The sequence below is a fragment of the Euprymna scolopes genome, chromosome 21, assembly GCF_053919585.1.
Source record: "Euprymna scolopes isolate OS-2025 chromosome 21, ASM5391958v1, whole genome shotgun sequence".
NCBI classification, from domain to species: Eukaryota; Metazoa; Mollusca; class Cephalopoda; order Sepiida; family Sepiolidae; genus Euprymna; species Euprymna scolopes.
In genome coordinates, this window is record NC_136502.1 from 65849645 (window position 1) to 65866778 (window position 17134).

Genomic DNA, 17134 nt, shown 5'->3' on the forward strand with positions numbered 1-17134 from the left:
ATATATATATGTACAATATATATATATATGTACAATATATATATATGTACAATATATATATATATATATGTACAATATATATATATATATGTACAAATATATATATATATATGTACAATATATAAATATCTATGTACAATATATATATATATATGTACAATATATATATATATATGTACAATATATATATATATGACATATATATATATATATATATACAATATATTTATATATATATACAATATATATATATATATGTACAATATATATATGTACAATATGTACAATATATATATATATATATGTACAATATATATATATATATACACACAATATATATATACACACAATATATATAAAGTGTATATATATATAGTGTATGTATATATATATAGTGTATATATACTATATATATATGTATATATATACTATATATATAGTGTATATATATACTATATATATAGTGTATATATATATACTATATATATATATAGTGTATATATATACACTATATATACACACTATATATATACACTATATATATACACATACACTATATATATATACTATATATACTATATATATATATAGTGTATATATATAGTGTAAATATACACACTATATATATACACTATATATATATACACATACACTATATATATATATACTATATATACATATCTATATAGTGTATATATATATATATACATATATATATATATACACTATATACATACTATATGTATATATATATACTATATATACATATATATACTAGACTGTTAAATTAATGGACAAGTGGAAGCCCCACTTAGAAGTTTAAATGCTTGTTTACAAACTCATACTCCAAACTGTATATATGTTTGTATATATTTCTTTTATGGTTTCTTTCAATACATTTATATAACCCAATCTCCGGAGTCTTTGTTATTCAAAATTCTTTGATGTGCTGATGTTTCATTATTATTTTTTTTTACTTGTGAAACTGCTTCCGTCAACGAGCACCCGGTATCTCCGAAGACGAAATTTCTATACGATCACAGAAGATCCGGTCTTGTGGACATTGCAGCTAAGACGATTCCACCAACTCACTGAAGAAGGGCTTACTGGGTGACGCGACGGTCCCGGCGCGGTTTCATAATATAACTTCAAAAAATATTTCCTTTTTTTTGCACTGGATATGACTGTAGCGGAATTTGTCACCATCGCTCGACTTGAAAACAAAACGTTATGTTTTTTTGAAGTTATCATTCTGTCCATTTTAACGACATCATTTATTATTGTTTTGCTTTAAAGAAAGAAGAAAAAATACTTTGGCAGAATTTAAGCCAGCAAGGTTCTCTGGTAGTGCCCGGCACAAGATATTAACATTTATTTTTTAGTTAACCGGTGTTGCCCGGAATAAAATCTTAACATCTATCTTTCGATTACCCGATATTGCCCGGGATAAAATACTAACGTTAAATAAAAACGTCACATCGACCCTAATGGTCTGATGCTTCCTCTCTTTGGTGGTACATTTGCCCCCACATGGGGTGGCGATTCTCAATATGAGGACGACGCTCCATGTCCTCAACAACCAAAGAAGTTTTCCCAACTAATACTACTGCGTCTTAACTAAAACTTAATGGGCACTGACGATTTCACGCTGCCTCTCTTTGGTGTTACACATATACATATATATATATGTATATGTATATATGTATATATATGTATATGTATGTATATACATATATATATGTAAATATATATGTATATATATGTATATACATATATGTGTATATATATGTATATATATATGTATCTTGTATATAAAAGTATGTATAAATGTTATATATCTATATCAATGTTATATATATATATACACGTATAAATCATATATATATAAATCTTATATATGTATATATATAGGTTTTTATATTTAAATCTTACATATATATATCAATCATATATGTATATATAAATTTTTGTATATATACGTATAAATCTCATATATATATTTATCTGATATATATATATATATTTATATATATATATAAATCTCATATATAACTTTTTATATGTACATTTTATATACAAATATTTATATATAAATCTTATATATATTTATATATATAAATCTCATATATAAATTTATATATAAATATCTCATATATATATATATATTAATCTTATATATATCTATATATCTATAAAAGTGAAAGTTTCTGTCTGTCCGTGTGTGTGTATGTGTGTGTAGATTGCCCTACGCAATAACTCTGTCAGACTCCAAATTTGATATGCAGGGTATTGAGATGTGGGAAAATCGATGTGATGTGTTTTCGCCAGAAATCTTGCGATTAAGGGGTCAAAGTGCAACGATGTTACCATTGAGAACTCTAAAAAACGTCTGCGACAATTTTGGTCTACACGCATGAAATTTTAGATATTTGTTCCTTGGACATGGATCTAATTTAATAACTTGATTTGAACCCAAAACAATAAATGTTAAGGAGTCATAATAGGGGTCAAATTTTAAAAAAATTGACCTTTTTTTTTTTTGCTCGGCATACACCTTTAACGCCGGGCACCCATGCTAGTATATAAATAATTTTTATATACATATAAATTTTATATATATTTATAAATCTTATGTATATATATATCTAATACATATATATAAATCTTATATGATTATATATAGATATATGTATCTCATATATATATATATATATATATATATATATATATATATATATAATCTTATATATATATATAAATGTTATTCATATATATATATATATATATATATATATATATATGTATATATATATATATACATCTTATATATATAAATCTTATATATATATAACTGTTATTCATATATATGTAAATCCTATATATATACATATATAAATCTTATATATATATAAATCCTGTATGTACATATTTATATATATATATATATATATATAATATATATATATATATAATATATATATATATATATAATATATATATATATATATATAATATATATATAATATATATATATATAATATATATATATATATATATATATATAATATATATATAATATATATATATATATATAATATATATATAATATATATATATATATAATATATATATAATATATATATATATATATATAATATATATATAATATATATATATATATAATATATATATATATAATATATATATATATATGTATATAAAATATATATATATAAATCTTATGTGAATAAAAAGGAAAAACCTAAAAGGGTAAAAACCAAAATAAAATCAATGTTTCGTCCCTATTTCAGGGGACATCATCAGGATTTCTAGGCGAGGATGTACAGAAAGACGGTCATATAACACATGTGAAAGAGGAGAAGTTCAGTTCTCTTTCTGTTCTGGAGAGCAACTGAACTCCTCCTCTTTCACATGTGATATATAACCGTCTTCCTGTACATCCTCGCCTAGAAATCCTGATGATGTCCCCTGAAATAGGGACGAAACATTGATTTTATTTTGGTTTTTACTCTTTTAGGTTTTTCCTTTTTATTCACATAACGTCTAAAGCATCATTTATATCTTGCTTTATTTTATTCATATATATTTTATATATATAAATCTTATATATATATATATATATAAATCTTATATACATATATAAATCTTATATATATATATACATATATATTTATAAATCTTATATGTATATATATATATTTGTACGAGCCTTTTTCAAGTCTCACACAAAACACACATTCATATTTCAAGCTGTCATATACATACGCGCACACAAACATACGCGCCCACGTCCACACATGTACACATATTCACGTTCCCGTACATACACTCATATTCACGTATATATACACACACGCTTACGTATACACATGTACTCACACACGTGAACACTTCCTACTATGTATGGGGCATGAGCTAATGACTGTATGTATACATTCTCCCTCTTTCTCTCTCCATCTACTACTGGCCACTAAGAACACCTTCGCGTAGCTGACTACTAACTGATGACAACTCTAATATCCTCTTCCTTGCCTACACGCTGGATTCTCATTTCCACTACAACACTCACTTCAATTCCCACGCGCGAACAAACAATAATGACCCAAACTTGAGATGAAAACACATTTCCTTTTCTTGCTACAACACCAGTCCTGCAACGGACATTGGTTACATACGCGCGGACATGTTATAACTAAAATGTTCATTTCTTTCAACAGCAAATAAACGACGTTTATCTTATCCATTACTTGAGTCTTTGTTTCCTTCAATTCCATTCGTTTCATTATTCTTTTGTAACGGGATTTGGGTATTTATATATCCTAGTCCCCTACAAATTTGGTGACCCCTTTATTTAAATGAAATGGATGAGGTTGAACGAAGCACTCATACACACACAGACTCTTTCTCTACAAAGATAAACTTTCCCTCTTCACCACTTAACGAGAGACGCACGCCAAGGTATAAACTTTCTTTCTCACCAGCTAACAGCGAAAGACGCCCGCAAAACTAACCACGTGTGTGGTACCCTTTTCTTTTACTTGTTTCTTTCACCAAAGAAATTCCTGTTCGTTTAATTCAATTTAACACGTCGTTCGTTTCTTCCTTGAGACAATTCATTTTCCCTCGGAACGCGAGAGGAGCACGCATTTCCTCCTATGCCACAAGTCCACAACAAACTGGCGCCTGACTGACGTGGAACGAGCAGGCATGGCGACCCTACCGTTTTGAGATTAATTGTTTTGAGCGAGACGCACGTTTTATTTGATAAAGAAAAAAACGAACTTCTCAACAAAGAAAACCAAGCGAACCACTACCCACAGGAAAAACTACTACCAACTACAATGACGAACCCTCGTCAGACTCAGCAAAAAACGAACACGGAGCTGTCGACTTTCATATCGAATTTAAAAACAAATTCGAGCTCGACAAACATTTTCACGGTTTCCTGGCATTACCCTGCAACAAACGCGAGGAGCAAAATCACATAGGCCTATGCAATTCCCTCCCGCACAAGCAGACGCAACAACAAAGAAACAGGACATCCCTATCAACACATAGGAAGAAGTTGAATCAACAATACGAGTTGAGATGCACGACGCACGCGGATAAACTCAAAACTTGGAAGTTTCGTTGATAGCCGGCAACCACGAACGAATACACAACAAACGCCCGTACAGACAATGTACACACACTACTGCAGACGCACTTGCGAAGACAACAGTAACCAGACCCCGTTCAACAAGAACGAACGCGCGACTAGTGCCTGTCCAAACGATGCACGCATTACCACAGAATCACATGTGAAGATACCGTCAACTGGGCACACACACGACACCGTCAACACGAAACAAAAATTTTCCTTCCAAACGGAACAATTCACTTCTCTGTCCAAGCAACTCTTTGCACATGTCAGCACACAACAGAAACCAAACCAACAAATGTCAGCCCCTAAAAAAGAGTAAAAGCATTTTACACGCGTAAGTAAATACTTTTTTTTACGAACAAACTCCGTTTTTGACATTCCGTTCTTTTTGACGTTTTTCAAACAACAACACCAACAGCAAAAAAAACAGGACAAAAAAATCAACTGCCGAAAACATTACTCACAAAAAATATATATATATATATATACATAAATATATATACATTGCATGCATTTTTTTTTTCCTAGGAAGGGGAGTATTTGTATGAGCCTTTTTCAAGTCTCACACAAAACACACATTCATATTTCAAGCTGTCATATACATACGCGCACACAAACACACGCGCCCATGTCCACACATGTACACATATTCACGTTCATGTACATATACTCACATTCACGTATATATACACACACGCTTACGTATACACATGTACTCACACACGCGAACACGAACACACACATGGACGACGTCACTTTCGCTTTCTAAGGAAATACACATGCGCAAAAGACACTCCAGAAGCGAGTATAAAACATGGAGACAGGCTGTTTCTAATCCTCTTTTTAGGACCAACTCTCAACTAGAGAGGTTGGGCGAACAAGCCGCCGCCGTTTCGGCGCGCGCGCACGCGCACCTCACGCCAACTTCCTACTATGTATGGGGCACGAGCTAATGACTGTATGTATACATTCTCCCTCTTTCTCTCTCCATCTACTACTGGCCACTAAGAACACCTTCGCGTAGCTGACTACTAACTGATGACAACTCTAATATCCTCTTCCTTACCTACACGCTGGATTCTCATTTCCACTACAACACTCACTTCAATTCCCACGCGCGAACAAACAATAATGACCCAAACTTGAGATGAAAACACATTTCCTTTTCTTGCTACAACACCAGTCCTGCAACGGACATTGGTTACATACGCGCGGACATGTTATAACTAAAATGTTCATTTCTTTCAACAGCAAATAAACGACGTTTATCTTATCCATTACTTGAGTCTTTGTTTCCTTCAATTCCATTCGTTTCATTATTCTTTTTGTAACGGGATTGGAGTATTTATATATCCTAGTCCCCTACATGTATATATATATATATATATATATATATATATATATATATATATATATATATATATATATATATATATATATATATATAAATCTTATATGTACATGTATATATTTATTATTTTCGTCACAATACTATTTAGATTGCTATCGATTTACTCCTGAAGAGATGATAGCCGAAAGAGCTCTCGAGAAACTTCCGCCTACTATTTTATTTAAAACCATATACAAATTCTGTACCTCTAAACATTTATTTACATGTATATATATATAAATCTTATATTTTTTATTTTTTATTACCGTTTTTTCTGTTTGGTTGCATATGTTTTGTATGTGTGACCATGTTTACGATTCAACAGCGTCGTCAGACCTTACAGAAATGGTTGTTAGTATTTGGGAGAAGTGTTTTACAAGAAATACAAAAAAAAAGTGGGATAGGAGATAGTAAGGAGGAGGGCGGGTATCGACAATATTTCAGTTTTGAAAGTTAAAATAAATTAGATTTTATTGTGTGTGTGTGTGGTGGGGGGTAGCAGTGTCAGAAATTTCGTGAAAACTATTGAATAATTCCACCTGCTATCGTTCAAAAAATATAATTAAAGTCCTAATTTTTTTTTCAATTAAAGGAGCAAGGACCAAGGTTGCATTAAAAAAAATAAAAAAAACAACGATTGTTTTTTTTTTAAAAAAAGGTTTTAAACTTCGGACTTTACAGATAAATTTCTAAAAAACACTACTTTTTTTGTTTTAAATTTGAATATATTATTTATTTATCTTTTGTCTTCAATTTGTGATATATAAAACTTTGGTATATAAATTAATTATTTACTTTTTAATAGACATTTGAAAATGGGTGGGGGCGTGAATTTAAAAAAAACGTTTGTCTAAAATATTATATTCGGTTTATTGGAAAGAGCATAAAATTTCACATTGACCCTGAAAATATCGTAAAAATTGCATCAATAGAAAAATTTTGATAGATTTTTAAAGTTTAAAAATTGAAAAATACTGAACTCGTAAAATTCAATTAATTTCATTACTATTTTTTTTTTTTAAATATTACTTTTTATTACAACTTCAATATTACTTTTTATACAACTTCAATAGTTTAATTTGGAAGTATAATCCATAAAGAAAATAAACAACCCACTTTAAAAGAGAAATTACGAGTTTTTTTATATTTTATTTGCAGTTTCGTGTTAGGGGTGTCAAAAATTCCTACAAAAATTCTGATACACCTAGTTGGGGGGTAGCAGATTCAGGTAGGTGTGGGTAGAGATATATGGATATAGGGAGGGACAGGGGAGAGGATGGTAAAGAAAAAAGAAGGGGGTAAGGAGAGGAGGGGGATGCGGGGGGGGAGGAGTATTAATGTTTCGGTTTTAAATTTTGACTGCTTTTTGCTTGTTCAGCCATGTATATGAAGTAGATAGGAGAGAGAGAGAGAGAGAGAGAAAGAGAGGGAAAGAGAGAGAAAAAGGGTTTTTGTAGGTGTCATGTGGTTCATTTTATGTTTTCATAGTTGCTATAAGTGTACTTGTTCATTTCAGTTGACAAGGATTAATACATATGCTAACAGTTGTGGAGGCACCCACTCATTTACTTATGTGGATAATATTACACATAAATAACAAGACTGAGTGTGTGTTAACCAGAAGCCACCGAAGGCCGAGCCAAGAGCAGATATGTTCTCCAGCCAAGACTCTCTTACCTAGCAACCATTATGTAAATATGACCTTGACCTTCACTGAGGTGCACGACTTATATGACCTTCACCGAGGTTCACGACTTGACACAAAAAAAACAGCTTCTTAATCAAGCTAACGCACGCGTCACTGTAACGTCCAATGACAACAACAACAACCTTCTCACTCGACCTGCCTTTTATACCACTCTCTCAATCCCTCCTCTTGTGCATGCGCCCGGAGATTCCTGACAACCTCGAGACTTCCGCTTATAAAAACCCAAGTTTTGTTGTCGCGCATGCCTACAAAAGGCAAAAACACGTGGGTGTTTGTTTTGTTGGTAAGTACTACACTCCCCCCTGATCTGATGCTCACATAGAGTGCACTCCGGGGGTGGCCTCTATGTTCATTGGCTTCTGCGAAGGGTGGTATTTACAATCTCGGATTCAGGTTCTGGTTCTGGTCCTGGTTCTGATCCTGCCTGATCAGACGAACTACAACTACCACTATCTTGCTCGGTGACCTCATTTATCAGCAGCTCATCATCCGATGATTCATCACTCTCTGTAGTTGTGGGATATACTTCACTAGCTGGGCGAAGATCACGCACATGGCGTGGGGTTCCATCAACAAGGACCGACTGCTGGCTGACCACTCCAGATATTCGTCCTTGCTTGAACTTGGTGGTGCACCGGTTTCCGGGGGTCTACCCCAAACTGGATCCCCTACCTTGTATTTGGCATGAGCTAATCGCGCCAACTGCGCAAGATCGAGCAGCGAACTCCACGCCTGTCTTCACAGCTTCATACCATTTGTGAGGCACATGGGTTAGTTGGTCTGCACGATTACAGTGTGATGCCACGAGCATTACACTCACCGACAGGTCATACTCCAAACCAGACTCTTCAGGGTGTTTAGCCTCCGCCGGATTAACATCTCACTGGCTGCCTTAGTGTGGACTCTCGTTTGTCCCGAAAGAGTGTCGGACACCCAGTGGTAGACGCAGAGAGAATCCGTGTACAAGTGCAACTTCTTTGACTGCCATTGCAGTGCCAGATTTAAACCCTTCACAACAGCATCCAGTTCCGCCAGGTTGATGCGTTGAGCATCATTCACGGGTCGCAGCCAGCACGCGTCTTCAATTACGTTTCCACGTTGCTCCAATAACACTCCCAATGCCAAAGAACTAGCGTCAACCCACACATTCACAGTGTCCCCATCAACACACCATTCTCCACGGGCAGGGTCCTCCTTGTTAACTCTCTCTAGGGTTTCTGTCGTCATCAGAGTTAGAAGAGTATCATCAGATAGATCATCCCAACCTGTAGTTACTAAACTTGCCCTGCGTTTGATGACGCCCACAGCTGCTCAGAGCCAGCCACACGCTGGTAAGTGACCAATAAGTTTCTCACACAAGGAAAAAATAGTCCGCCGCGTAATAACATCAGGGATGTTTGAAATCTCACTGCCACACCTCCATTGTAAGGTACCGTCTTTCCCGCAAACGTCCAATCCTAATACCCGTGCTCCATCCCTCAGACGTTCGGGATCCTTGCACTCCAACCCGAATTGAGCTAACTTTTCTCTGACGTGCGATGCAGATTGTATATCTTCATTGACGTACACATCGTCAGTATAGGCTGATGTTGCGTCCTCAGTGGTCTTTTCCTGGGACAACACTGCATTTACAATGATCTTCATGATTTGCGGTGCCACATTCAGCCCAAAGCCAAGTCAAGTAAGGCAGTATCTCTGACCCCGGAACCACACTGTCTGGAACAGCCACAATGTCTCATCCACTCGCACCTGCAAATAAGCCTTCCGCAAGTCTACTATAGACACATTGGAGCCCTTCTGGCGCCATTCTCTCAGCTTGCTGGCGCACACGTCAGCATCGGCAATGTACGTCTCAATGTATCTATTGAGTTCACGATAGTCCAGCACCAGACAAACTTTTGATTTGTTATGCTGGACTACCGCCATTAAGGGAATCAGACCCTTCGGTGGTCCCAGCTTGGGGTAGGGGATCAGCCATCCATCCTGGATCCATGCCTCAAGTTCCTTCTCGTATTCATTACGGGCCTTGTCGGGTATCGAGTACTCTGCAATGCTATTCTTGAGTTTGGTTAGCGCCCTTCCTTCTGTCCACTTCCACGATGCAGTCCATGCTTTTTGGTGAGGGTTGTAGTCCACCTTAAAATCAGGCCGATCAATGTGAACTGCAGCACACACTGGGGTTTCCAAAAATCGCACAGTCCCATCTCTTCCGATAACAACTCCCCCCAGTGTCTTAATAGCATCATATCCCAACAGTACATCGAATCCCAGCAAATCCCCTCGCATCACCAGCACATTAATGTCTGCGGCCACACCAGAGTCTGTGTGGACTTTGACAGTTCCGGCTCCACAGCAAGCTTGCGTATTGCCACCTATTGTGGTTACTTTGATGTTCTGCTTTGTCCAGTTTCGACACAACTTGGCACTCATGATGGTGTGTGAGCACCCGGAGTCCAGAAGAGCTGAACAAAGCACTTGGTCCACATACACATTTATTGTTGGTTGCGCCTCAATTAAATCTTGTCCGGGGAACAGGGCGGCGCTGACGTCCTGCCCCCTGATGCATTTCCCGCCCAATTTTGGGATAAATGTCCATAACTGCCACATTGGAAACAACGCGGGCTCCCCCGCCCCTTGTTAGTATAACTTCTTGTGAAATGGCCTCACTGGCCGCAGCAGAAACATCTCCCATTGGTCGTGGGTCTCAAACTGGGACTCTTTTCAGCATTTGTCTTGGCTGCCTGCACCATCATTACAACCGGTTCCCTCAGGTCCTCCTCATCTCTGATAATGGCTCGAGCGCGTTCTAACAAATGTTCCATGGGCGTTACAGATATGCTGGTGGAAGCCCTCAACAGTTGCTTAACATGGGTGGGAAGGCCGGCCACAAACGCATACGCCAGTGTTTGCTCTGACACTCCATTGCCAAATAGAACTGCAAGTTTCTTCAGCTCCGCGAAGAAGACGTCCACGGTTTCTCCTGGCATGAGCTCCCTAGAGGCAAATGTTTCGTAGGCCGTGTAGGGATCCATGGCAAATGCCTTGTATAAAGCATTTTTTATACAGGTAACATCAGCCTTCTCCACGGCACTAAGTTGCTGATATACACTCAGGGCGCCTCCAGCCAATCTCAGGGGAATCACGGTATGCACCCCCTTTACTTCACAGAGGTTGCAGGTCAGCTCAACCCTTTCGACCCAGTCGACAACAGAAGTGGATCCGTCGAATTCGGTTATCAGTTTTAAATCAAACTTTGCCCCAGCCATAGTTGTCCAGGAAAAGAGACAAAACGAAATAGCCGAAATAGCTTATGACTGTATGACTTATATGACCTTCACCGAGGTGCACGACTTGACACAAAAAAAACAACTTCTTAATCAACTGCTAACGCACGCATCACTGTAACGTCCAATGACAACAACAACCTTCTCACTCGACCTGCCTTTTATACCACTCTCTCAATCCCTCCTCTTGTGCATGCACCCGGAGATTCCTGACAACCTCGAGACTTCCGCTTATAAAAACCCAAGTTTTGTTGTCGTGCATGCCTACACAAGGCACAAACACATGGGCGTTTGTTTTGTTGGTAAGTACTACAGTAAATATACTGTAAATATACTTTTCCTAATACACTTCTTATTGATCTAACTTTGTTTGTTGAGTCTTCATTTGTATTGCCTTATACGTTATTATATACCTGCAAACATAACAGTTGGCGACAAAGATGAACGTCAAACATAACAGTTGGCGACGAAGATGAACGTACAAATATAACAGTTTGACGAAGAAATGGAAAGAACTCATTAAAAAAAAAAGAGTACAACGCAACGGTTGACCTTTCTAAGGAATACAAGTTTTGACGAATGAAATAGTCATAAAAACGGATTTCACACTAAAGAGAAGTTCGACTCGTCGGAGGGGAAAAAGTAGCCTCGATTAATAGTATTGTATTTACTAAAATACTAGTCGGGAAAAAGACAAACCAAAACAGATGATTGCAGTCTCAAAGAAAAAAAAAGAGAGAAAAAAACCCCCTCCAATATGGCAAAAGCGACAATTTACGCCGTTTCTCTTGGAATCCATCTTAAAAAAAAAAAAACAAAAAAAAAACTGTAAAAGTGAATTTTTGTTTTGTTGTAAAACGACAAACAGATTCGTATTACTAAATTACGAAGGGCAAACGTACAAGAAAGTAGCATACGAAAAAAAAAAGTTCACCAGTGGATTCCCTAATTGCTGTTCTCCGTGAGTAAAACATCAACTAAAGACATTTTGGTAAACCAAATTTTTTTTCTCTTTTCGGTATTAAAAAATACCACAGTTAAACTAAAATCAAGGAAAGAATTTTTTTTTAAACTGAAGTTGTCACTGGATAACGGATATAAGACAGTAAAACGTCACGCAAGAAAAAAAAAAAAAAAACAAAAGAAAGAATTAAATGTAGTCCATACATTTTATTTTTTTCAATTGTGACCCGAGTTGAAAATTTTTTTTTTTTTTGGAAAGAGTTGTACTTAAGTTCTGCTGTTACTTATTAGGAAGTCAATCGTATTTGGTGGTTTCAGTACAAGCCTCATTTTTTTTTATTGGGTCGGATGAGCTTGACTCGCTAGCGAAGTGAGAAAATATTATTCGAGCAGCGATATTATTATTTATTGAAAACAGGAACTCTGAACAATTTTTGTTGTAACATAAGCTATTTTATATTTTAGAATGCACTAAAAAATGGAAGATTTATCAAGAATGTTAATGCAATTTTTGCAGACGCAACAACAGGCACAAGGCGAGCGAGATGAACGAAGAGATGAGAAATTATTGAAATGGTAACTGGAACAAGAAGAAAGGCAGAAGAAATTACAATTTGAACAAGAAGAAAGGCAGAAAAAATTACAATTTGAACATGAAGAAAGGCAAAATGAATGTTTTGCTAAAACACTGGAACTACTAAAGAATAATCGAGAAAGTGTCGACAGTGCTAATTTCTCCCATACAATTATTTTTAATAGTATGGACTAGCAGTGTCAGAAATTTCGTGAAAACTATTGAATAATTCCACCCGCTATCTTTCGAAGCTTATAACTCTTCGAAAAATGTAATTCAAGCCCTAATTTTTTTTTAATTAAAGGAGCAAGGACCAAGGTTTCATAAAAAAAAACAAACAAAAAAAGCAAACAAACAATGTGTTTTTGTTAAAAAGGTTTTAAACTTCGGACCTTACAGGTAAATTTCTAAAAAACACTACTTTTTTTTTGTTTTAAATTTGAATATATTATGTATTGATCTTTTATCTTCAGTTTGTGATATATAAAACTGTGGTTAGAAGCAAGAAAGACAAGTCTTACCGTGGGTGCTCAGCAAGTGAGTTCACGCGAAGAAAAGAAAGAACAAACATGGCGGCCAGCATTTTTATTTCGTCTATTCTCACGTAATCTCGTGTGTGCATGAAGATGGAAACTATAAAACAATGTTCATTTCTCGGTGCTGGGAGATTATTCCCGATCAGGCAGGAGAGAAGGCAACGAGAGTAGAGACAGAGGACTGTAGCGATAATCTTTCTTGAGCATTCCGTTTGTGTATTTGAGGTGAACCCCCCCCCCATTATACTGCAAGCTATTTCGGCGATGGCCAACGCAGGCTTAAGCAACATGATTAAGCCTTTTAATGGCGACGGTGATGTGGTGGCGTGGCTTAAAAAAGTTGACTTTGTAGCAAGGATTCAGAGGCTGGATGATGTGGCCGCAGTAATACCACTGTATCTAGAAGGAGACGCACTGGCCCTCTATTTGGAGCTCAGCGAGCGGGAACAGGGTGACGCAGACGCCATCAAGGGTCGACTGAGGGGCCTTTCGAGGCCTTTAATAAGTTGAAAGAGAAGAGGTGGACTGGTGAATCTGTTGATGTCTAAGCGAATGAGATAAGGAGATTGGTTGAGTTGTCGGGCATCAGGGGACACGCCACGAGTCACGTAGTCAAGATGACTTTTGTTACCGGGTTCCCGGAAGAGATATCGAAAAGGTTGCAACAGGTACTGGGAGTGGAGACGCTGGATGTGAGTGAGCTGCTTAAAACTGCAAAAATCTTGGTGAGCACCCAGCCCACGGAGCCTGGAGGAACGACAGCAACGGTACAGCATGATGTGGGCAATAATCTGCCAAACCCGGGGATGACATGCTTTGAATGCGGGGGACCACACATGAGAAGAGACTGCAGGAAGTTCTTGCAACGGACAGTGTGTTACAAATGCAATTGGAGAGGCCATTTAGCGGTAAAATGCACAAGTTCGGGAAACTGGCGAGGGGAGGCCGACGCGCCAGCGGCTGCCTCGATTCGAGAATAGAGGCGCACCCGCAGCAGATGCCCAAACAGAAGATTGCGGTGGAAGGACAGGAAGTTATGGCCCTGATTGACACTGGCTGCACCACTACCATGGTGCACACTACCCTAGTCGGAAGATGGAAAGGGAAGGGTGAAGTAGTGGCATTCGATGGATCACGAGTGAAGTGTCGAGGGAGGAAGACCGTCACTATTGATATTGCTGAACGTCGGATGAGGGTCCATGCAATTGTCACTGATCGCCTGGTGCCTGACGTCCAAGCCATCATTGGAATGGATGTTATATGTCGCCTTGGAGGTGTTACCATCACATGTAACAATGTGAGGTTCGGACTAGCTGAGTGCGCGGTGACGGAGAACGCCTCCAGAGGGATCAACAAGGCCGAGGAGGAAAGAAAATTGTCGATCAAAGATCAGGACTTCCGAGCCCAATTCGACGGAGAGTGGTGGACGGTGGAGTGGGCATGGAAACATCAAGCGCCATCGCTGACAAACAGGGTGGCGTGCTACACAAATTTGCTTAGAGGAGGGGCGAGAAAGGAGTTTGAGCAAGAAGTCGACCGATGGATTGAGGAGGGGATACTGATTCCTTGGACGGATGATGTGGAGTCGGGCATTTTGCCGTTGATGGCTGTTCTACAAACAACTAAAGCGAAAGTAAGACCGGTCATGGATTTCTGAGAGCTGAACGGCCATGTTAAGTGCCATACGGGAGGCGACACCGTAGATGTGTGCAGTGAGACCATTAGGGAATGGAGGCAGATGAATGGCGCATCTACGTTGGTAGATCTAAAATCTGCCTATTTGCAACTCCATGTTGCCAAGAAGCTCTGGAAATATCAGTTAGTCAAGTACAAAGGCAAAACCTACTGCCTTACGCGAGTAGGGTTCGGGTTAAATTCGGCACTCAAGATTATGTCAACTATCCTCAGGAAGATTCTGGAGACAATGGGAAAGGGAGATGGGGTAGTGAGCTCATACATAGACGACATTCTGGTAAATGAAACTGTGGTAACTACCAAGGAGGTGGTGGCTCATTTGAAGAGGTTCAGGTTGGTCGCCAAAGAGCAGGAAAAATTAGACGGAGGGGCTGCTTTGGGCCTAAAACTGAAACGAGGTGTGTCAGGTGGCCTAGAGTTTCGCAGGGGAAATGAGATCCCACAACTGAAGCAGGAGCTCAACAGACGTGAACTTTTTTCCATATGCGGAAAGTTGATCGGACATTACCCCATTGCTAGCTGGCTTAGACCAGCATGCAGCTACATAAAGAGATACGCCGAAGGACGAGAGTGGAATGATAAGGTGGGAGAAAGAACGGTCGCCATGATGGAAGAGCTCCTGAAAGAAGCAGAACGGCAAGACCCAGTCCGGGGAACCTGGAACGTACCGCGAACATTGGATGGAGTCATGTGGTGCGATGCGAGCAGCATTGCAACAGGGGTCGTTTTGGAAATTGGAGGAGTAGTTGCAGAAGATGCAGCCTGGTTGAGGAAAAAGAATGACGTCAGCCACATCAATGTGGCGGAATTAGACGCGACAATAAAAGGAGTCAATCTGGCCTTGAAATGGGGACTACGTGACATCTGCATCAAAACAGACACTGCCACGGTGTTTGCTTGGCTAAAGTCTCTCATTTCAAGCGAAAAAAGGATAAAAACGAAATGGGCTGCGGAGATGTTAGTGAAGCGCAGGCTTGGGGTGCTGGCTGAGCTGATGCAAGAGTTTTGTTTGAAGCTTCGCATAGACATGGTGGCTTCTGAAAAGATTCGAGCAGATACTCTCATGAGAGTGAAGAAGAGTTGGCTGTTGCCAAAGAAAGATGTTGCTGCTGCATCGGATCTAGATGGTGTTGGCATGCAAGAACTGCACAATTTGCACCATATGGGGGTAAGAGAGGACTTGGTACTTAGTGAAAAAAGTCGACCCGAGGATCACCAAGGAGCAAGTGAGGCAAGTGGTCAGGACATGCGACAGATGTCAGTCGATTGATCCTGCTCCAAGCACGCATGAAGCTGGCCAATTGGAGGTGAGTGGGACCTGGGAGAGACTGGCATGCGATGTCACTCATTACAGGGGTGGACTTTATCTGACCATGATTGACTGTGGGCCCGGGCGATTTGCCCTATGGAAGAAGCTATGTGGAGGAACAGGCAATGAAATAGCGGCAATCCTTGATGAGGTTTTTTTGAAGCGAGTCCCCGTGGAAGAGTTGTTAACTGACAACGGGACTGCATTCAAGTCAGTAGCAGTGACAGAAGTACTGAAGAAATGGAAGATCCAACAATTTTTCAGAGCTGCCTACAGACCCAGTGGCAACGGAATCGTGGAGAGAAACCAGCGCACCATAAAGGCAGTTGCGGAAAGAGGAGGCACCTCACCTGAGCAAGCTGTCTTCTGGTATAACATGTCGCCTAAACTGGGACAAGTACAAGAAACGGTCCCGCAACTGTCAACGTTTGCATATTCCTGGAGACATCCCAAGGTGGAGCTGGCAAGCCGAGAAGTAGAGGCCACAGGGACAATTAAACTCGGGGACGAG